Source organism: Anabrus simplex, chromosome 2 (assembly GCF_040414725.1).
Source record: "Anabrus simplex isolate iqAnaSimp1 chromosome 2, ASM4041472v1, whole genome shotgun sequence".
In the NCBI taxonomy this organism is placed as follows: domain Eukaryota; kingdom Metazoa; phylum Arthropoda; class Insecta; order Orthoptera; family Tettigoniidae; genus Anabrus; species Anabrus simplex.
This window is the reverse complement of record NC_090266.1, coordinates 718,613,076-718,637,037: the sequence shown is the minus strand read 5'-3', so window position 1 is coordinate 718,637,037 and position 23,962 is coordinate 718,613,076.

Genomic DNA, 23,962 nt, shown 5'->3' with positions numbered 1-23,962 from the left:
TCGTTGAAAAAGTGATAATCCTGTTACAATCACACGCCAGACGATCGCAATGGTAGCCCTTATCTGATATCGTCATCGGGAGACTCTCATATTTCAAATAATTTTTTAAAATAAAAATCAAGAGATAGGTTTCGATAAATCTATTTAATAATACTACTGGGAACCTAAGCTTGAATGTGAGATGGATGAATGATTGATATTTTGTAAATGTGATTTTTCATGGTGATATTTCTTCATGATATGTGTACGCAATGCGCGTAATGTTTTTCGATTTCTTGTTGTTTTGTAGCGAGCATATTTGGCTCAATTCTAAATCTTTAAGCGATTTTATGATAAAATAAGACAGATTAGGATCTTTGCTTCGAGAAAAATTACTTAAGCAAGGATCACGTCAATGAACTAAGCTCACGAAATGTAAAACGTTTAACCTTACACAGTGAAAATTTTAAGTCTTTATTGTGAGTTGTGCACAACACTAGGTCAAATAACTCGAGATTAAAAATATAAGGAGTTGGATATAAGACTTCAAAGTAATTTAATTAAATAATTTGAAGCAAAGATAATTAATCAGTATAATATTTAATTAATAGAAATGATTATTTGATTTTTCATGAGAAGTAAACTTTTGATTCATTGAAGATTAAATAACAGAATATTGTTAATTTAAATAATGATACGAAAAATCAGATTTTTGTTATTTTGAGATAGGATTTTCTCAGATAATAAGTAATTAATTTTCTAATACGATTTAATAAAACTCAGTTTTGTATCTTTGCAGAATGCTATTTAATGAAGAATCGTGGGTGAATTCCAACAGGGAAGAATTAAATATTTTATTCAAGATTTTGGAAATATTAATTGAATTTTGGAAAGTGCTAATTAATTTTAATAAATGGTAAAACACATTTTTAGTGTTTCATTTGTCGTCAGTCCTTAGGTTGTCCCTGTCCTCAATAATTTAGCGTTGCCTGTAAGTGAACGTTCCGCCTGGGACTTTTGCTTACCGGCTGAGCTGCCCGGTAAAACGGGGGCAGTATGTATGTATGTATGTATGAATGTATGTATGTATGTATGTATGTATGTATGTATGTATGTATGTATGTATGTATGTATGGCATTCTGCCCGACAACTTGTTGGATCCTCAAAATTTCCACCATCAGTTGTCATAGAAAGCACATTCTTCACTAAAGAGGCATTTTAGGCAAACAAGGTATGTTATTGTTGCCTCCAGCACTACACTATCTGGTACAAATATGTATCAGTGTGCCTAGCCCACTAAAATGAAAAGAACAGTCGATCCTATGTTTTACACGTTCACGACATTCGCCACAGAAACTGGCTAAATAAATAACAGTATTATTGTTGCTTGAATTGCTTAACAATAATAATGTTATTTGCTTTATGTTCCACTGACGACTTTAATGGTTTTCGAAGACGCAGATGTGCCGGAATTTGGTCCCGCAAGAGTACTTTTACGTGTCAGTAAATCTACCGACACGATGCTGACGTATTTGACCGCCTTCAAATACCACTGGACTGAGCGAGGATCGAACCTGCCAAGTTGGGGTTAGAAGGCTAGCTCCTGAAACTTCTGAACCACAAAGCTCGGATTTTTGTTGCGTATACCTACTGGAAGCCACTTTCACGTTGTCAAAGCCAAAGATGTGATTGCGACAGGTTACTAAAAGTAACAAACTTGTTCTATCCATTACCAGAAGGTAAATTGCTTGTTAATTAATTATTGTCTTACCAAAAATAGATTCGGGATATACTCCTGATTCCAAAAAGTATGCTGGGTACTGAATCATAAAAATTACGTGCACAAATTAAACAAATGATATGCCCAGAAATGTGTGCTCTGGTCTTGAAATCTGTTTCGGAAAGGATACATTATTACATGTAACCTATAGAGTGTAAGAAATACATCTTCATTACAGACTGGTACGCCTTCCAGCGTTCAGTCTGCAAGCTTCTGTGAATGTACTAAACGCCACCACAATTCTCTATTTGTAACTAGCTCCGTAGCCACGTTTAGTTCTATACATCTAACCTTTAAATCGTTAGAAACTGAGTCTAACCATTGTCGTATTGGTCTCCCTCTACTTCTATTACCCTCCATGACTGAGACCATTAATCTCCTAGGTAACCACCATTCGCTTCATATGACCCCGAACAGCCTTAATCTCCTCATTCCGGAAACTCTCCTGTCACTTTTGACACATGTTTATGCTCTCTGCCATTCTCGCTACTTTGATGTATGTTACTTCTAACTTATGAATAAGATATCCTGAGTACACCCATATTGCACCCCCGTAAAGCAAAGTTGGTCTGAAAACAGATCGGTGTAAAGATATTTTCGTCCAGGAGCTGACTTCCTTCTTACATAATTCAGTTGATAGCAACTGCGGGCTGCATTAGCCCTGTGAGAATACACATCCTAAATACTTGAAGTTATCTACCAGTTCCAGTTTTGTATTCCAATCCTGACATTCGGTTATCTTAGGATTCTTTTCTACTGACAATTCGGAAAACTGCGGTAATGAGCAATTCCAACAGTGCCACGATTCTAAACCCGAGGGGATTTTCTTGAGTTTTGAGCGACTTATCTTTGCACACGTCCTATGAGCTGGTGAACGGTAAGTAGTACATTTCATGTAACAAATATCTGGTTAACACGACCCTTAGAATTACATAATATACACACCTGGATGGGTCATGGGTTCGTCTTTATATCTCCAATTAGAGCTACGTACAGCACTAGGAGATATAATAATCCTTAATCTTAATCAAGGCTTTAAGAAAGAAAAATCTCAACTTTTAACAGTGCGTGTCTTTTCCTCTGCAGCTAATCAGCGGTGGTTAACTGTAATCGGATGTGGAGAGAACAATAATATAAAAGTTCTTTGCGACATAATACGCGAACACTGGTGTGTGGTAGTGCATGAATTTATCACAACCAACAACAAATTACATCGTATCCGTATGGTAGACAAACCAAGCGTGCAAGAAAGAAGACGCCATAATGCACCGTTTAACAGAGTGCTCACAAGTTCAAGCAGTGTGTTGGAGGGTGAAATCCTTAACAAGACAGCTGACAGACCAATACAGAAATTGAATACATCCAGAATGGGTAATAAGACCTAACTTCAGTCTCCAGCCAGTACACCTCCAGGCTGCAATAGTGTTACTTCTTATAGTATATGTTCACTGTGTTTTATGTGTACCCCGATCACATAATGCCAATATTGTGAACCTCCAGCTAGACGTGTTGGACTGTCTAGTCAACTCTTCAGGATAATGTTCTTAGGTGTATACGGTGACAAAATGTATAAACTTGCAAATGAATAACTAAATAAGTGAAATACTTCCTTCGAAGTCTTATTTAATTTTAATTCTTACTTATTAATTACAGTAAATTAATTAATGTAAATTATAGCGTAAACTCTTTCAACTTATTTCATTGTGACTACTGTTATTTGTTAATTTTGTTTGGTATTAACTCAATGTAAATAATTAATGTTTACAAATGACTCCAATTGTAAGTTGTCACTAGTGAGTAGCAAATTGTAAATTAATTTCGAAAATGATTGTCCTGTAAGTTAAGAGTAATACAAAATATGTTTATCACCTTTATACTGGAAAATATGTGGATTACAATTTATGTTCTTTATTACACAGAAAGAGGAGCGGTGCTAAAATCACAAAAGAGGAGTTTTCAGTTGTTAATCCTCTAAATAATTGTATTTATTTATTTATTTATTTATTTATTTATTTATTTATTTATTTATTTATTTATTTATTTATTTATTTATTTATTTATTTATTTCTGAACTAGAACTCAGTATTACTTTCGACTACTCAAATTTTCCAAGAAAGAATTCGACGAGTTGTAAAGAACTTCAAGCAAGAAATGAAAAGAGCTCAGTTCTTTTTTTTTTTTTTTTGTAATTTTAAATGCAAAACGTATATGCAGCGAAAATAAGTGGGTAAAAATCTATTGTTAACCTCTCAATAATGTAAGTGCTAATTGGACAGTAGTTAGTGATGATGATGATGATTGTTGTTTAAAGGGGCCTAACATCGAGGTCATTGGCCCCACAGTAGTTAGTATCAACAGTGATTACCTAGGAAGAGACTTCTGCAAGTGACGGGTAGTGAATAGTACTATGCATTTTCTTGCCTGCTCTCGGAAGATTATAGTATATTGTTACTGCAAAACTCGCAAAGTCGCATCTACTGAAGTGACCAATATTTTGTTAACGTTGGTTACAGATTTAAATCTCTGTATGAATAGTCAGAATTTCAGAGTGATTTAGCTACATGAATGCAAGGTAAATGTTTGATTTAACTTCGCACATTTCCCTTTAATGTGAGTGATTCATGTACATAAATACATAGTTGGCTTGTGTTATATATTTAAATATAGCATGTTTTGATCATGTATTATTGATTGTACAGAATTAGGTTTAATAATATTACTAAGCAGGTTAACTACATGCACTTATATATACATATACATACATTTATTGAACATAACAGGCGACTTCGCCCCTATACATGTTCACATGCAATAATAATAATAATAATAATAATAATAATAATAATAATAATAATAATAATAATAATAATAATAATAATAATAGTAATAATAATAATAATAATAAAATGGATAATAATAATAATAATAATAATAATAATAATAAGGATAATAATAATAAGAATAATTAGCAGTCATTAGCTGAAGCAGTTCACTCACTCAGTGTTCATCCAGTGTCCTTATTATGCTCTGTACTTGCGTCACATTCTTGTTACTGACCTACACCTGATCAATAATCAAACAACAACACTCAGCATTTCAGCACTTACATTCCAGCTAACTTTAAAGCAAACAGACCATGCAATCCTGTCCTCTTACCCAACTCCACCTAACTAAGTACTCAGTCCCTATATTCCCTAATCCATTAGAATTTTAACATACTATCCCCTTCCCTTATACAGATAACTATTCCACCCCCCTATTCCCCTGCCCACCCTCTAACTCACTCTCCTTCATTTTACTCTCGCAGGCCTTTTTTGTCGCACAAAAATACCTGTTCAATTCACCCCCTTCTTCCCATTGTTTAATAATCCATCTCAGTATTGCGTTCTCATCCCCTCTCCCCAATATTTCCCGATGCTCGGCACTCAATAATCCATGTCTTAACCCCCTCGTTACCTCACAGTCTCTTAGCAAGTGAAACTCATCATTCACATCTCCACAAAGTACACACCTTGTCTTATCCCTCCCCTGTAACCAGCCTGTATTCCTTGGCAAACCTAAAAGCCACCACATCATCCCATATCGTTTTGACCTATCGACGTATCTAATATTCAACCCTGCTATCTCCTCTATTTTCGTCAAAACAGTCAGCGAATTTCTTAGTCTGCTTTCCCCCAATAATTTCTGCCTATGGATATCTCTAATTCTCCTTTCCAGTATATTCATCCCTCTCACTTCTGTCTTTGACCAAACCTCCCCCCACAGGTGTCCTAATCCTATCCTCTCCAAATATCCCTTTATTTTTTCTAACCATCCACCCTTATACATGCTCTTAAATTGCTGTACATATGCTGCCTGTAATACTCTCCCACCTTCCTGTCTTTTTAAATTCATCCAGTATCTAACTATTCTTTTCACACCCTCTGATTCCAAATCCTCCCCACACATTAATTCCGCCCCTACATTTGCTGTACACCTCGGTAAGCCCATCACTAACTTAGCAAAACTACTAACAATCCTTCTTAGTTCCTCTCTTTTCTCATCCAGCCCCCAAACTTCTGCTCCGTATAATACCCTCCCAACGATTACCGACCTGAACACGAGTCTCAGTGTTTTATAACTGATCCCTGGGTACTTGAGTAGCAAATTTCTGACTGAGGCTAAGGCTGCCAATCCTCTATATTTGACTCTTTTGACCTGGTCACTCCAAGTTCCTTTATCATTAAAAATAACTCCTAGATATTCCAACTTCCTTACCTGTTCCAATCTTTCTCCCTGAATTACCCAATTCCCTTCTATCTTTCTTCTTTTTTTTTCCACCTGTACTACCAATATTTTAGACTTATTTCCATTAATTTTCAATCCCCATTTCCTCGCAAATAACATCACTGACTCTAAGGCCCTATTCATCGCCCCTGAAGTTAGCGTCATCAATAACACATCATCCGCAAATATCAGTCCTGGTACTTCCAAACCATTAATTACTGGTACAGCCCAATTTTCTGCCCCAAACCCCTCTAAAATATCGTTGATAAATAAAATAAACAGTATTGGCGATAACTTGCATCCTTGTTTTAAACCCACCTTGGACTCTAATGGTCCACTCATTCTCCCTTCTCCCAATTTTACACAAAACCTGACGTCCCTATATATTCCTTCCACTGCCCTCAACATCTTCTCCGAAATCCCTAACCTACCTAATTTCTCTAGTAGGGCCTCTCTATTCACCTTGTCAAAAGCTTTCTCAAAATCTATTGCTGCTACATAAACCGTACTTCTAGCCATATTCTTATACTTTTCTAAAATAGTCTTTACTATCATTATATTATCCACTGTTCTTTTCTTTTTCCTAAATCCCCCTTGGTAATCTGTCAAAATTTCATTTTCTTCCGCCCACCCGCTTATTCTGTTCGCTAGCACCCCAGTATATATTTTACTCAAAGAATCCAACAGAGATATACCTCTATAACTGTTCACATTGTTCCTACTACCCTTCCCCTTGTATATAGGGCATATAATTCCTGTTTCCCATTCCTTAGGGTAATTTCCTCCCTCAAATATCCTATTGAATAGTTTAACCATGCCCTCTATCATTATCTCATTTTTACTAATTTCCTTCCAAAACTTGTTATTTATACCATTACACCCCCCGGCCGACTTCGCTCTGGCTCTGCTTATCACTCTCCGGATTTCCTCTCTTGTGATTCCTTTATCCAGGTCATAAATTGCCACTCCCCTATTCCTCCAAATTACTTCTTCTCCCGAACCTCTCCATCTATCACCCCCCTTTTTTCCTAGTAATTCATCAAAGTGCCTGACCCATTGCACTTCCTCAATACTCGTTCTCTCTATATTCCTTCCACCCTTAATAATTCTATTAATCTTATCCCAAACTCTCTCAAAATTGTTTGTCTTGCAGTCATTATTTATGGCTTCTATTTGTTCCTCTAACCACGTCTTTTTTGTCTCAGAGATTTTCTTTTTATACTCCTTCCTCAATCTACAGAAAAACTCCCTTTCTTGGCTCCCACCTTTCCTTCTATATTCTCCTAACGCGTCCATCACCTTCCTCCGCAATCCTTCACACTCCCTATTAAACCATTCTTCTCCCTCTTTCTTATTTCCTTTTCTAGCTTTCACCTTCTGCGCTATCATCTTTATTGGATGTAGCAACAATTCCAAGGCTTTATCAGTATTATTCTCTTCTAACGCCCCTTCCCACCCATATTTCAGAAGATGTAGCTCCTCCTTTACTACCCTATTCCAATCCCGGCCCACCTTCTCTGTCCATTTATACTTATTATAACCACTCCCTCGTTTATCCTTTGTCTCATCTTCCTTCATTGTACACTTCTCTTCCTCCCTTTTCAGCATAACCCTCACCGGGAAATGGTGTGATTCAATCCAATCTCCTATTTCCATACTTACAACTTCCTCAATCATCCCTTCCGAACTTAAAACCATATCTATCACACTATCCCCCTTCTCCGTAACATATGTCAATTTCCCCGTCCTGTCACCCTCTATCCACCCATTCAGAATATACAAATTTCCCACAGCACACATCTCTAGGAGCTTCTCTCCATAACTATTTGTAATTTTGTCCTCACTCCTTCTACTTTCCAACAAACACATTCCATCCTCCCTACTATAAACTGGGCTCTGTTCTCCTATTCTCGCGTTCCAATCCCCAAATAACAACATATCCTCCTCACCTGGATACATTCCCCTTATCCTACCAATATCCACCAATAACTCTTCAAAAAAATATTTATTTGCATATGCTGAATTACTAGGGTGGCAGTAAACAAAAGCTAGATATATTTTCTTCCTCCTTCCCTCACTCCCTCCCAAATTCAATCTCAGCCATATGGTTTCCATCATATCGGTCTCTATATCCTCTACTCTTTCACTAATTTCTTCCCTAATTAGAACTATCATCCCTCCTGGTGCTCGTCCCTTATTCCTCTCTTTTCTTCTATATTTATATTTTATCTCAAACCCCTTCCATGAAATCTCCCTCCCTGTTTCCAACCACGTCTCCAAGAGTGCCACAACATCAAAACTTTCAATTACTTCCCGAACTTTCTTGTTTCCTAATTTGTTCCTTAGTCCCTCAATATTCACACATCCTATCTTCCAATATAGTTATAACTTTCCCTCCCTCCCTTCTAGGTCTCCCCCTCTATTCTTACTTCTAGTATTTATCGACCTCTCTCCCTCTGTATCCTCCATCCCTTTACGTACTTTTCCCCATATGTCTTTTAAGCTCTTACTTCTGACTTTACTCATAATTTTTTTACCTTCTTGTCGATCTGTCTCCTCTTGACCTTTCTTGTTCACTACACCACTGCACCCTGTTCTCACCCCTTCTTTCTGCTCACCCCCACTCACCCCCTCACTATTTTGGACTTCTGAATCCACCTTCCTTTGTCCTTTCTTGCTCACTGCACCTCTACACTCTACTCTCCCAGTTTCTTGCTGCTCACTCTCACCGTCCACTTCACTATCTTGATCTTCTGTCTCCCGGCTGCACTGCCCATTCTCTTCCGAGATGCTCTGCTCTCCTGCCACGTCCCTCCTCCTCTTCTTTTCTTCTTTCTTCTTCCCATCTTGCCTTGTCCTCTCACCACCCTCAACCCTCTCGTTTTCGTCCATTTCCTTTAGCTTCGTCACTGAATGCACTCTAACCCATCGCCCGTTTGTCACCTCCAACCTCAGACCTCTTATTCGGGCCTTTAGCCCCTGGTTCCTCGCTCTCCATAGGTGCCTATTCAAGATCTTCATATTTTCACTTCCTTCTCTTCCCATGTCTCCTTTCACCCCTATTTTCAGCCCTTGTAAATTCTTGCTGTTACCTAACACAGTTTCTGCCATTAAGGTTTGGAACAATTTAACCCTAATTGGCCTCCGACCTTTGATTTTACCAACTCTCTCTACATCATCTATGTCTATCTCACTAAAGTTTATCTTCATTGCATCACGTATAACTTCCACCACCTTATATATCAGCTCAATCTTGCTCTCTCTCGCCCCTTCCTCAACTCCATATATAAATATGGCTTTTTTCAATCTCTCCTGCCTGTACCCCTCCGCTTCTTTCTTCATCTTCATCACCTCCTCTTTCAGATGTTTCACTTCCCCTCTCAATAACTCGATTTCTTTCTCGTTATTGACCACTCTCCTGCTCGATTCCTCTGTCTTCGTTTCAAGCCATTTCTTCATGTTCCCTATCTCCTTTCTCTGCTCCTCCATCATGTCCTTTATTTCCTGCACCTTATCCCATTGACACTTTTCCTGCATAACTTCACTTACAACCACCCTGAGTGCGGCCAAATCCTCCGTACTATATTTTCCACTGGTATTTGGGCCTGGGTTTACTTCCACCCCCCCAATAACCAGTAGCACTGCTATCACTGTCACCACCAGCACCGCCTCACTCATTTTCAATCCGTCCGTACTTATCACCAATCCACTCCTGGTCTCCTTCTTCTGCCTTGCCTGCCACTTCCCAATAGCGGCCCGGTACTGTTCAATGCCGACCATGTTTACAGCACGCACTTCACTACGCAACCTCTCTCCTCGACCGCTCGAGCTAGACTGACTACATGCACTTAATTAGACGGAACCCCTTATCTGAAGTAGAAAAGACGTGCTTTGTTCACTGGGAACGATTGGGTTAATTGTCCCATTAGAAAGTCTAGAAGACGAATGTGAAGCCGCCACTTGTGAAGATGAATATATCTATGGAATTCACTCATCCTGGGAGGTTCCAGAGAGTGGAAGTTTCCGCTATGTACATCTCTTTGATCCTCTATACTTTGCTGTAGATTACTTCGATTTGCTTTAAAGGTGCTACTGCTACCGAATACGAAGCGTTCGCCAATGTAGAAATTGTGCATTAAGTTCACATACCAGTGAATAAAGTAACATCTACCAGCAATGCGCCGTATGTATGGTTAGCCCAGTTGGAAAATGCACCCACGTACGCTAATAAGTACAAGTTCAAATGCCCAGTAAGGATGCTGTGTGTTTCTCATTATTTTTCTGTCTCTGCTAATGTTGTGAATTTGTCTTATTATTTATTTATTCAGTTATTTATTATTTACCTTTTCATTCATTTATTCTTTTTTCTAGACATAAGACCATTAGGCCTTCCCTTCCCGCCACCAGAAAGGTAATTACTATAAAACATAAGATAATGGATACCGTGTCGCCCACATGCTTATTCCGTGATTGGATGCTTTTATGACCCTGAAAAGGACCGTTAAATAAACAATGCTGAATCAGTATAGAAAATCAGGTGATATGAATCCAAATAACTGAGAGCCATTTTTCTAGCGAAGTAAGTGTTCGGGCCTTTGAGCACGCTGTTCAACCGACATCCGTGCTGGTTGGAACACGTAGGTGTTGCGGATCTGCAGGAAGTTGTAATCTGATTTTGAAGGATCTCACAATCTCCCTTCTGCTCTCAGAAGGTTATAGGACAGTATATTGGTACTGCAATACTCGCAAAGTCGCATCTGCTGAAGTGACCAACATTGGTTACAGATTTAAATCTCTGTATGAATAGTCGGAATTTCAGAGTGATTTAGCTACATGAAGTTCAGGAAGAAGTTCAGCTGCATTAAATCGGGAGTTATGGTGGACCGTAGTTATGGGTGTGTTGCATTCAGGTGGGTGTAAACAGCTGCTGACCTGTGCGCGGTGTTGCCCGGTCATGTTGACACCAAGTGTTTACACGCTCGCCTAGATGCATATGAGGAAGTGATAGTTGATCTGAAATGGATTTCAAACGAATTTAGGTCATTTACGTATTCATCCAGTATACTACACCAGAAATTTACTCCCCATCGCGCCTGATATGCTGCCTCCCTTTTGAAGTGGGAATTGTCGACACTCCAGAATTGCATGTTATGATGATTCGCTGAGTCATTGCTGTGAATTCGTGACTCTTAAAAGAAGTTAAACACGCACGCGTATCATTTGCCACTTGTCTCAGTATCCATGCACAGAAATCAACCCAACCTTTGAAATTTCGCACGTGAAGCTCCTGGTGTAGCTGTAGGAGGTGAAAGGATTGGCATATACGATCTTTACGTCAGAAAATTTGCTGATGTTGGCCTGATGTGTTACTGCCCGACTACTAATGTAAGAATTCCTATGTACAGCGTCCAAACAATATCATCACTGGCGCCTGTCTAACAGGAAGGGCTCGGGAAAGTGATGCCGTTGTTCACAAACCTCGCTCCGCACATGATTGCCGACTGTGTGGAAATTTCTCGAGGTACAGAAGTTGAGTGTGCTCTGCATTCGTTATTTCTTCACCGTACGTGAGCAGTATGTCGACGTACTCGTATGTTGAATACATAGCAAAGGAACGACCAGAATGACTAGGGCCATGCACCAACTGTATCAGGGCAGTAAACATCCATATCTTAATGAAAGCTGTCAGCTATTCGTCGAATGTGGCGGGGGGATTCGAACATCCTTCCCTTCAACAACCCCACCCCTTCGGCACAGAATGAGCCAACACTTCCAAATTTATTCCATATCCAACGAAGACAGAACTTATAGATCTTCCTGAAACTATAAATTAAGTGCATCCACTACGTCTGTCCAACTCATACCCGTTTCCCTAGCTCTGTATCATTACATCGTTTTTACCTCATCGTGTGACAGATCGACGCAGTATGTGACAATCTGATGCGAATATGTTTTTAGAAACGGACTTACTGTAACGGGGTGGCCTGTCGTTGCCACTCGCTAGGAAATATTCCGCTGTGTAAGATACATTTACGGAGTCTTTGTACAATATGAGACTGAGACTTCAGGTACTTTGGCGTTAGACTGGCGGCTAACGTCGAGAAAAATAAGGTGCCGAAGACATACCCGGTATATACTTGGGAATCTATAATAACCAAGATAATTTATGTATCCGATGTTCAAAATCTAGAACTGAGAGTAAAATAAACGTCATCTTGGAACTACGCAGTAAAAGCTGAACTTCTGTTCTTACAAATAGTTATGCAATAAAATTAATGAATATGTCGTCGTTGCCGGGACAAAACCTCATATGGGATGATATTATTTTTAGATATACTGACCCGCAGCACATACATTATGAAGTGCGAGAATGCTTTGACAATATTCACACAATATTGCACCTTAATGACAGAACAGTACCGGCCAAAGTTCTAAGCTAAACATTTCACATAGGAGGTTTTGTCCCAGAAGCGACGATATGGTAGGTAAACGTTTATTTTCTTGATTTTTCAGATCACAAAGAGTTTACTAGGGAAGAATGTTCATTGCCTTCTGGGATATTTAATTATGTTTTAATGCGTCTATATATTCAACATTTGAAAACTATGAACACTCTCCAAAATCCGCGGGCTTGAACTGCAGCCATTGCTTCAAACATTGAATCTGCATAATGATATGGTATTTTTCTGTCATGTGTGCGTGTGTATTTGGTTCATTAAAATACTAGAATTATGTTTGTGTAAGCAGTTTCATTATATTATTTTTTGTAATCATTGGAACTTTCGCAGTTCATTACCTCCATGAGCTATAGCTTGAACAGCACCTGAGAGATTTTTGTTGTCAGCCATGGCACATTACGGTAAATGGAGTATGGCACAATATAATCAAATACCTAGTTCTACTGACGCACCATCTCTCACTACGTAACGACAACAATAATGTCCCTTGTACCTACTAATCTGTGAGCATTTTGTCTTCTTCATATATTACAATGTTGTCCATAATGTGCTTTAAATGATGTTTCCGCCCTTTAACTCACAGCACACACTGAGAGCCTCAATAAATAAATAAATAAATCAATCAATCAATACTGATCTGCATTTAGGGCAGTCGCCCAGGTGACAGATTCCCTATCTGTTGTTTTCCTAGCCTTTTCCTAAATGATTTCAAAGAAATTAGATATTTATTGAACGTCTTCCTTGGTAAGTTATTCCAATCCCTAACTCCCCTTCCTATAAATGAATATTTGCCCCAGTTTGTCCTCTTGAATTCCAACTTTATCTTCATATTGTGATCTTTCCTACTTTTATAAACGCCACTCAAATTTATTCGTCTACTAATGTCATTCCACGCCATCTCTCCGCTGACAGCTCGGAACATACCACTTAGTCGAGCAGCTCTTCTTCTTTCTCTCAATTCTTCCCAACCCAATCTTTGCAACATTTTTGTAACGCTACTCTTTTGTCGGAAATCACCCAGAACAAATCGAGCTGCTTTTCTTTGGACTTTTTCCAGTTCTTGAATCAGGTAATCCTGGTGAGGGTCCCATACACTGGAACCATACTCTAGTTGGAGTCTTACCGGAGACTTATATGCCCTCTCCTTTACATCCTTACTACAACCCCTAAACACCCTCATAACCGTGTGCAGAGATCTGTACTCTTTATTCACAATCCCATTTATGTGATTACCCCAATGAAGATCTTTCCTTATATTAACACCTAGATACTACAATGATCCCCAAAAGGAACTTTCACACCATCAACGCAGTAATTAAAACTGAGAGGACTTTTCCTATTTGTGTATCTCACAACCTGACTTTTAACCGCGTTTATCAACATTCCATTGCCTGCTGTCCATCTCACAACATTTTCGAGGTCACGTTGAAGTTGCTCACAATCTTGTAACTTATTTATCACTCTATAGAGAATAACATCATACGCAAAAAGCCTTACCTCCGATTCCACTCCTTTACTCATACAATTTATATATATAAGAAAACATGAAGGTCCGATAACACTGCCTTGAGGAATTCCCCTCTTAATTATTAAGGGTCAGATAAAGCTTCACCTACTCAAATTCTCTGAGATCTATTTTTTAGAAATAAAGCAACCCATTCAGTCACTCTTTTGTCTAGTCCAATTGCACTCATTTTTGCCAGTAGTCTCCCATGATCCACCCTATCAAATGCCTTAGACAGGTCAATCGCGATACAGTCCATTTGACCTCCAGAATCCAAGATATCTGCTATATCTTGCTGGAATCCTACAAGTTGAGCTTCAGTGGAATAACCTTTCCTAAAACCGAACTGCCTTCTATCGAACCAGTTATTAATTTCACAAACATGTCTAATATAATCAGAAATAATGCCTTCCCAAAGCTTACATACAATGCATATCAAACTTATTGGCCTGTAATTTTCATCTTTATGTCTATCACCCTTTCCTTTATACACAGGGGCTACAATAGCAACTCTCCATTCATCTGGTATAGCTCCTCCGACCAAACAATAATCAAATAAGTACTTCAGATATGGTACTGTATCCCAACCCATTGTCTTTAGTATATCCCCAGAAATCTGATCAATTCCAGCCGCTTTTCTAGTTTTCAAATTTTGTATATTATTGTAAATGTCATTGTTATCATATGTAAATTTTATTACTTCTTTGGCCTTAGTCTCCTCCTCTATCTCGACATTATCCTTGTAACCAACAATCTTTACATACTGCTGACTGAATACTTCTGCTTTTTGAAGATCCTCACATACACACTCCCCTTGTTCATTAATTATTCCTGGAATGTCCTTCGTGGAACCTCTTTCTGCCTTAAAATACCTAAACATACCCTTCCATTTTACACTAAAATTTGTATGACTGCCAATTATGCTTGCAATCATGTTATCCTTAGCTGTCTTCTTTGCTAGATTCAATTTTCTAGTAAGTTCCTTCAATTTCTCCTTACTTCCACAGCCATTTCTAACTCTATTTCTTTCCAGTCTGCACCTCCTTCTTAGTCTCTTTAATTCTCTATTATAATAAAGTGGGTCCTTACCATTCCTTACCACCCGTAAAGGTACAAACCTGTTTTCGCATACCTCAACAATTTCTTTAAACCCATCCCAGAGTCTGTTTACATTTTTATTTACCGTTTTCCACCGATCATAGTTACTTTTTAGAAACTGCCTCATGCCTGTTTTATCAGCCATATGGTACTGCCTAATAGTCCTACTTTTAAGACCTTCCTTTCTATCACATTTGTTTTTAACTACCACAAAAACAGCTTCATGATCACTAATACCATCTATTACTTCAGTTTCCCTATAGAGCTCATCTGGTTTTATCAGCACCACATCCAGGATATTTTTCCCTCTGGATGGTTCCATCATTTTCTGAATCAGCTGTCCTTCCCATATTATCTTACTTGCCATTTGTTGGTCATGCTTCCTGTCATTCGCATTTCCTTCCCAATTGACATCTGGCAAATTCAGATCTCCCGCTACAATCACATTTCTTTCCATGTTGTTTCCCACATAGCTGACTATCCTATCAAATAATTCCGAATCCGCGTCAGTGCTACCCTTTCCCGATCTGTACACTCCAAATATATCAAGTTGCCTATTATCTTTAGAAATGAGCCTCAGGGTTATATCATGCAAGGAGTACTAACAGTAAACTGCTCCTTATAAAAAAAACGAAAGTTGTAGAATGGGAAATTGTTCATTAGGGGCTAGGTTTACCTAAAAATGGATTGGGAACCCTCTCCAAATTACCTGCTCAATAAAATGAATCGTCTTCAAAGCAAAGCGTGATCACTTTAAAAGAGTGAGGAGTTTTCAAAAATTTAAGGATGTGTAAATTAAAATTAAAATTAAACCTTTAATCGCGTAATATGCGGGAGCAAGAAATGAGATTTTTTGATGAGGAATGATCTTAGTCCTGAGAGTGAATAACATGGGTGAATGTAACGACATATAAATCATGATTTACTCCGCAACTGCGCCCTTCCTTTTACCAAAGTGGCCGTCCGTAAGACGTATATAGAGTTATAAGATATTGAATTACTCTAACCTCTTTATTGGCATCATTCCTGATCCTATATCAGTTTGATGGGTGATAAATAGGCTCGGTAACAGTAAGTTGAGGAAGTATCAGATTTCTGTCACGTTACTCACTCCCTTTAAACAGAAGGACGTGCCTCCTCTCTTCATATAGCTATGAAGGTATCTAGTGGTTGTAGTTAGGATGTAATGGAAAGGGCGTTTAGGTCTCTGGTAAGAACCCAACTAACGTGTTCCAGCGTATGGGACCCTCACCAGGATGGCTTGATTCCAGAACTGGAAAAGGTATGGAGGAAAGCAGCACTATTTGTTCCGTGTGATTTCTGTGTGATATGAAACTGTTGCAAACACCGGGCTTGGAAGGCTTTGGAGTAAAGAGAGGAGCTGATACACTAAGCGGTGTGTTCCGTGCTGTCAGCGGAGAGATGGCGTGAAATTATTTGAGTAGTCGTGTACGATTGAATTTTTTTTAACAGGAAAGACAAAGTTCGAATTCGAATGGACGAACTGGGCAAATGTACGTTTATATGAAGAGAAATTAGGCACTGGAAAAATTTACGAAGGGAGACGTTTGGTAAATTTCAAACTTATTTAAATTGATTTTTAAAACAGTCTAGGTGAACAACAGATAAGGAATCTGTCACCTGCGCTACAGCCCTAAATGGTGATTGATTGTCACTGCTTTCCTCACTGAGACAGAAAATGCTATTGCAGCACAACCGGTCCTATGATCAGCGCCTTTCACAATATCTGGACGCAGTAGTCGTGCTCTGAACATCAGTACTCAGAGCAAACCATACCTCCACAGTGTCTCAGCCACAAATGAGATTTACACTTCGTATGCAGCTACATTTTACTTTGGTCTGTGCCAAACGACAGATGCAAAAATATTCCATCCATCAAGAATTACAAACAATATAACGTTATCTGTGAAAGGAATTCATTTGTAATAATGCTAGTGCAAAGCACAGGTTCTGGAAAAAATATTTAATCAGTACGTCGTGGAAGAAATTTGTCCATAATAGAAGAAATACTGTTTCTCCCAATAAACCTTTCTTCATATATACAGCGTGCAGCTCGGGCTTGGGCCGGAATAGCGTATTCATGCGCTGCTCGTGACAGTAGCGGGGACTTTCCATCTGTAACCTCCTGCTTAATATATTGACAGCATACACACTGTACAATTTATATATACCAACCCTGCTTTGGGCGATTCTGCAAGTGATGTCCATCTAAAGCCACACATTCCTGACATTTTTAATGAAATTACCACTCACGCCCATGACTTCCTTCTTCTTCTTCTTCTTCTTCTCTTCTGCGGTAATGTTCCCAATTTCAGTTGTAATGTTCTCTATCAGTTCCTGTATAGGTTGGGGATTATTCCCATAAACTTTATTTTTTTTAATTCCCCATAACTGAAGTTCACATACGATTAAGGATTCATGTGGTATGGGCGGGAGGTGAATCTTGCTGAAAATAATTTTGTTTCGCTCATCATCTAACAACATTAAAAAACGTTTCTAATATGTTTGTGCCTTATATATACATTTCTTGCTTTGTGGTTGTTGTTTGGGACATCAATTCATAGACTGGTTTGATGCAGATTTCCATGCCACCCTAATCTTGTGCTAATATTTTCATTTCTACTAAATCCTACGACTACACTTATCTGTTGTGTTAATGCTTACGTCCACCCCCACCGTTCTTCTATACAATTCCACGCTCCAGAAGAAAGTCTTCAAACACATATTTCTAATTCCTTTATCAATGTTTGTGGTGAGCAAATGTCTTTTCTTCAGAAAAGCCTACCTTGATTGTGCTAGTCTGCCTTTTATATCCTTTATATTATCTACCCCGGAAACAATATCCATCTACTTCCTTTAAGATTTAATTTCCCAACCTAATATTTTCTGCATTACCCGACTTCGGTCGACTGCACTCCATTAACTGTATTTAAGATTTATTTATTTACATCTCGTAAACATTCTCCAAGACTATATCCATACCATTCTGCAATTGCTCAAGATCTTCTGCTGACTCAGATGAAAAACAATATCATCGACAAACCTTAGAGTATTAATTTTCTTTCCGTTGATTGTGATTCCCTTTCCAAATTTCTCTTTGGTTTCCTGGTATATATATTGCAAAGAAGAAGGGAAAGACTGCAGCCTTGCTTCAATCCTTTATGGATTGCTGCTTCTTTTCATAGCCTTCGATTTTTATCTCTGCAGACCGTTTTTTTCTTTTTTACAAATTGTAGATAATCCTTCTTTCCCGGTATCTGATCCCGGTCACTTTGGCAACCTGAAATATCTTGGCCCAATCAACGTTATCGAACATCACCATTTCCAGATCTACGAATGTCATGTACGTGGGCTTGTCCTTCTTAATTCGATCCTATAAGATCAGGCATAAATTCAGATTTGCTTCACGTGTTTCTACATTTCTTCTGAAGCGAAGCTCCTCTTCTCCAAAAGCTGATCTTCTCCAAACTCAGTTTCTTTCCATTCCTTCATAAATAGCACGTATTAGAATTTTGCAGTTGTCAGATACCAAACTAATGATACGGTAGTTTTCACACTTGTCAGCATCTGCTATCTTTCGAATAAAGTCAGATGGCAATTCTCCTCTAACATAATATATCTTATACACTAAATAGAGTAACCTCGCCATACTGGTTTCTCCTAAGGCAGCCAGTAATTCTGAGGGTATGTTATCAATTCCAGGTGGCATTTCCCTACATAGGGCTCTCAAAGCTGTTTCCAATTCCCACCCCCAAATTGGGTCTCCCATTTCATCGGAATCAACAGACTCTTCCTGTTCCGGAAACATATGATCTACTTCCTTCAATTACTACAATTGTTGAATTTTGTCTGCCATCTATCTGCTCTCCTTCTTTCCTACAAGTGATTTTTGACCAAAGCTTTTAATATCCACACACCTGGTTTTCCTTTCTTAAGATATTTCCTTGATTTTCCTACATGCTGCATCTACTGTTCCTACAAGCATACAATTTTTAACATCCTTGGACACCATCCTACCTGGCTCGGCTTTTATAAACGTGTCATACGCAGAACTCACCGTTCAAACGTGAACTATTAATTTGACCTTGTAATAGATTTAATTGATTATTCTTCACGCTAATTAACTTATAATTCACACAAAGGCTGAATTTTGGAACACTTGACTAACTATCCGATGAGGCATATAACCGAAAGGGACTGAACATTAAGAAACTTACGCAGCACAATCAAGTGAATGACTGAAAGGGACACTTGTGCGGGACTGCGACCTTCACGGGTGGCCTTCAACTTGATTCGTTACCGGAAGCAACTCAAACACCTACCGCTTTGCATGTATGTGCTTTTCCAACGCAATGCCAAGCTAACTGCTCTGCATAAGGTGAGTTGTATATTTATAAGACCACTGTTCTTAAGTGATGTACTGGCGTATTAAGCCATTCAAGCATGAAACCGATTATGCAATGTAATCAGGAAAACACGATATTCATTTGCGTTATAGCATTGCCATATTATTTGTTATAGGTAAACTTAAATAACAACATATATACTTACAGTGCCAGCTACGGTTGCAAAATGATCAGATCACCCCGTTTCTTTGTTAGGACTTCTGTCTTGTTTTAGTACCTTCTTGGCTACAATTACAGCGTGAAAAACTTTGTGTGTTTGTTGTGTGTGGAGGTTATAGGTCCATGTTGATTCGCAAGCACCAATTGTGCTACTTTGAAAAGGGGCTGGTAGCCTTTAAGGAAATCAGCCCGGGAAATTGCAAGGAGATGTATCAGATCACCTACTGTTGTAAACAATTTTCTGAAGTAAGAAAAATTTAGGAGAAGAAGTAGTGGGTTGGAAGACCAGAGAATCTGACACATAAACAAAAAATACCAAGTATTTAGGAAGCTTACTGCAGATGGAATAACGCTGGGACGGTTGTACAAAAATCGCGCCCTGTGAAAATCGCGCCCCCAACTAAATCTGTTGAAGTCTCGCCCAGTTTAATCACACCATCCAATCTACTACCTGGTCACCATGAGTCATGGCTAGCCTCCTCCCATATCTGTGGCCGCTGGAATTTCACCCGATAAGTAAACACTGGAATTCCCTATGCACTGCAATTTGATTCTAGTTTACCATTCCCTTTACCCTCCTCAGTACTGCCCTAACTATCCTAGTGTTAAGTTCGGGCGCTTTGTGTGTTTACGCTGTTATTTGTTAGAAATGGAAATTACAACCACTAGTCACGGTAGTCTATGTGCCCTTTTGGAAGGATACTCGTATACCGTGAAGAAAGCGAGTGAAGTTGGAACTGTGCTTTGGAGCTGTCGAAAACGAAGATCAACGCGGTGTCGAGGGGAACGATTAATACGCAAGACGGCGACGTACTTAGTTCAAATTAGCATCAATGTGGAGCTCCGGATCACGCACGTTCGGTAGCGTACAAGTCACTGAATCAGGCGAAGAAGAGAGCACGAGAGAAAGACACTTTGGTTTCTAAAGTATATCCTGAAGAGTTAGGTGACCTGAGTAATCGAGGGTATGATTTTGCCAGGGAAATGTAAGGACAGCAAATAGTGAAGAGGTAGATGTACAACCAACGGGCTAAACTACAAAGAAATCAAAACGAACCAAAATAATCCAAATACTGTAAGTTGAGCTTCAATAAAAAATATTGGATGTGAAGGACCGTAGTAGTTTCTTTTAATTGACGACAAGTCAGAAAAAATATTGTTTAGTGGTAAAGCAAGAAGAGATGTTCTGAAGAGTAGACAAGCCTTTTTCATTGATGAGACCTTCAAAAGCCGTAGCAAGTAGTTTTCTCAAATATGCACGATTCATGCAGGCTTAGGAAGTTTGAAGAATGAATCCAACATCCATCCAGTGGCTTTTGCATTTTTACCTAAAAAAGAAGAAACGTATATAATCCTGTTTCGTAATATACTAGAACATGTTCCACAATGGAAGCCAAAGAGTGTAAGGGTTGACTTTGAATCTGCAGTTATTTCTGCATTAAGAGATAGATGTATTACCTTCTGTCCAAGTGCACGAATGTTATTTCCATATATAGCAATGTCTCTGGAGAAAGTGCAGAAATTTGCACCGACTCGAGAATACAGGAAAAATGAAGAAGTAAGACTGCATATTCGCATGAGTGCTGCGCCAGCGTTTCTCCGGCCTGCATATGGCTTTAATGGCTGGCTTGAGATCCATTCGAAATCATTTATAAGCATGTTAAAGAACTCCTGTGGGACGAAATTACGGCATCTAGGAATCTTCAAAAGCCGTAGTAGTTGTTACTGGCACAATTATTATTATTATTATTATTATTATTATTATTATTATTATTATTATTATTATTATTATTATTATTATTATTACTTCTTACATGGCACGATGATCTTTGAGTTCTAGAGAGTGTTTAGGTTAGATTTCAAATGGTTTAAATTCGTTAGAGTTAGTTTCAGGACTGACAGAGGAAACTGTCAGTAAATAATTTTTAACCTGACGATGGCATATGTTATATAATACACACACACGATTAAACTTGTTTTTGAAAGACCCTGTATTACAATAACATTCAGACTTACAAGTTTAGCCTTTCACTAATCACTGCGCACGGTAGAATAGTGTGAACTTAAGAGGAAATTTGATGCAGCGTTGTCAGCCAGGTTTTCAGCGATGGTCTCTGTCAACGTAGATTCCCTGTACAATGATACATTATCCGCAGTGCCGATGCCGACAATTACGTTAGATTTTCGAAAGTGACAGCGAACATGAAAACTAATTTTTTGGAAACTGTTCCACCGGCTTTGTTAATTTGCTTGGAAACAAACTAGTTGACATCAATTCACTAACCTGCAAAATAATATACTTTTCCTGCGGTAAAATGTTTAATAGGTGTTATTACCTAACTTAGGTGTGCTGAATTCAAATTTACTTTCAAGTTTTCCGTATCATATATGTATTTTTCACAGTATCCTTACCATCCCCTTTAGTATCATGATCTTGATAACATTTCACTAAATGTTGAAACCCCTTAAAGATCTGACAAAAATGATTCTGTAAATGAACATGGACAAAACTCATGCGTTGATTTCAAACCTGCTTTCCGCTTTTTCATATCACATAATGATTTTTCACAACAGTCACATCATTTCCTTTGATATCATGATTTTGATCACATTTCACTAAATGTTGACACCCCTTAAAGATCTACAAGAAAATTATTTAATATGTGACCGTAAATGACTTGCCAGCAAAACAAACTTTCCAAAGGTCTGCAATGATATAGGTGATTGTAAGCAAAGTTAACACACTGAATTCAGACTCGGAGTCCGTTATTCTTACAGTATACAAAGCATCCAATGCAATATAATATTGAGGTTGTACTTAATTTTCACAGAGGGGTGTCTTACTCCCCTATCCCTGCCCCCCAGGTAGTATTCTCTTCCATACTATTACGTATTACGTATTCCACCAGTTGTTATGATTGTCAGTATTTTATGCGATACAATTAGTTTCATATTTCCGTAAATTTGCATAATATAAGAATTTTAGAACAGCATTTTTTATTAATATTTTGTAAACGGTACATTAGAAAGCATTTCTGTTCATTCGCTGAATCCTACACACTAACATTAGCGTTGTTCATGTACGTATGTTGATGCCTGGCAAGGAATTTCGAAACATGACGAAATTAATTCAAATATCCTTAAATTTACATTAATAATGTAAGGTTTTCGTACAACCGGAAGTGCCGGAATTTAGTCCCGCAGAAGGCCTTTACATAGCAGTAAATCTACCGACACGGAGCTGGCATATTTAAACATCTTCAAACACGACTGAGCCAGGATCAAACCTGCCAAGTTGGGGTCGGAAGACCAGTGCCTTAACCGCCTGACCCACTCAATCTGGCAAAAATTCACATTGAATCTCTAAAATCATTATATTTAAAATATTTAATTACATAGTCTAAAATGTGTACGTGTTTCGGCAAAACGTTTGGTTATTTCGAAATCAGCATATCGTTCTCCATATGAATCATGTAATTTCACAACAACCGGGAAATCATTGCAGGCTAGAGTTATTGATGCCTACCTATGTTTACACAGCTCAGCCAGTTTATCGGAGTACTAACATAAGGAGGTATGGAGTGCTCCCAAAATAAGAAATGGCAAGAGACTTATCACAAGTCGTGATGGGTGAGGGAGCTCAGAGGAGAGATATTCAGGAAAAATTCCTCACGTGTCACGGTGCTGGCGAGGGTCTTCCTTCACACGCGCTCTAGTTCAGGTATTGGCAATGGCGTAATTTATGACTCCGGAACCCCCGTTTTCTGCCTTCACGCACTCCCGAGAGGAGATAGTTAGGTGACTTGATATTTCACTTAAAGGGTAAAGGTTACTAAGTTTCAACATTGAGATCCGGCTCCATGGCTGAATGGTTAGCGTGCTGGCTTTTGGTCACATGGGTCCCGGGTTCGATTACCGGCAGGGTCGGGAATTTTAATCATAATTGGTTAATTTCCCCGATACGTCCTCATCACGACGCTCAGGTCGCCTACGGGAGTCAAATCAAAAGACCTGCACTAGTCTACTCCCTAGCCCACACGCCATTATTATTATTATTATTATTATTATTATTATTATTATTATTATTATTATTATTATTACATTCAAATATACAATATTTTTGATCAAAATATCTACTTATTATGTATTCAATGACTTTAATACCTCGTATCAATAAATATGTTCACCTAATCACCCTTTTTTTTAGTAGGGACTATTTAAGAATCACCTATCACAAAGTATGAAACGTGTGCATCGTATTATAGAACACATTATTCCTATTATTATGCT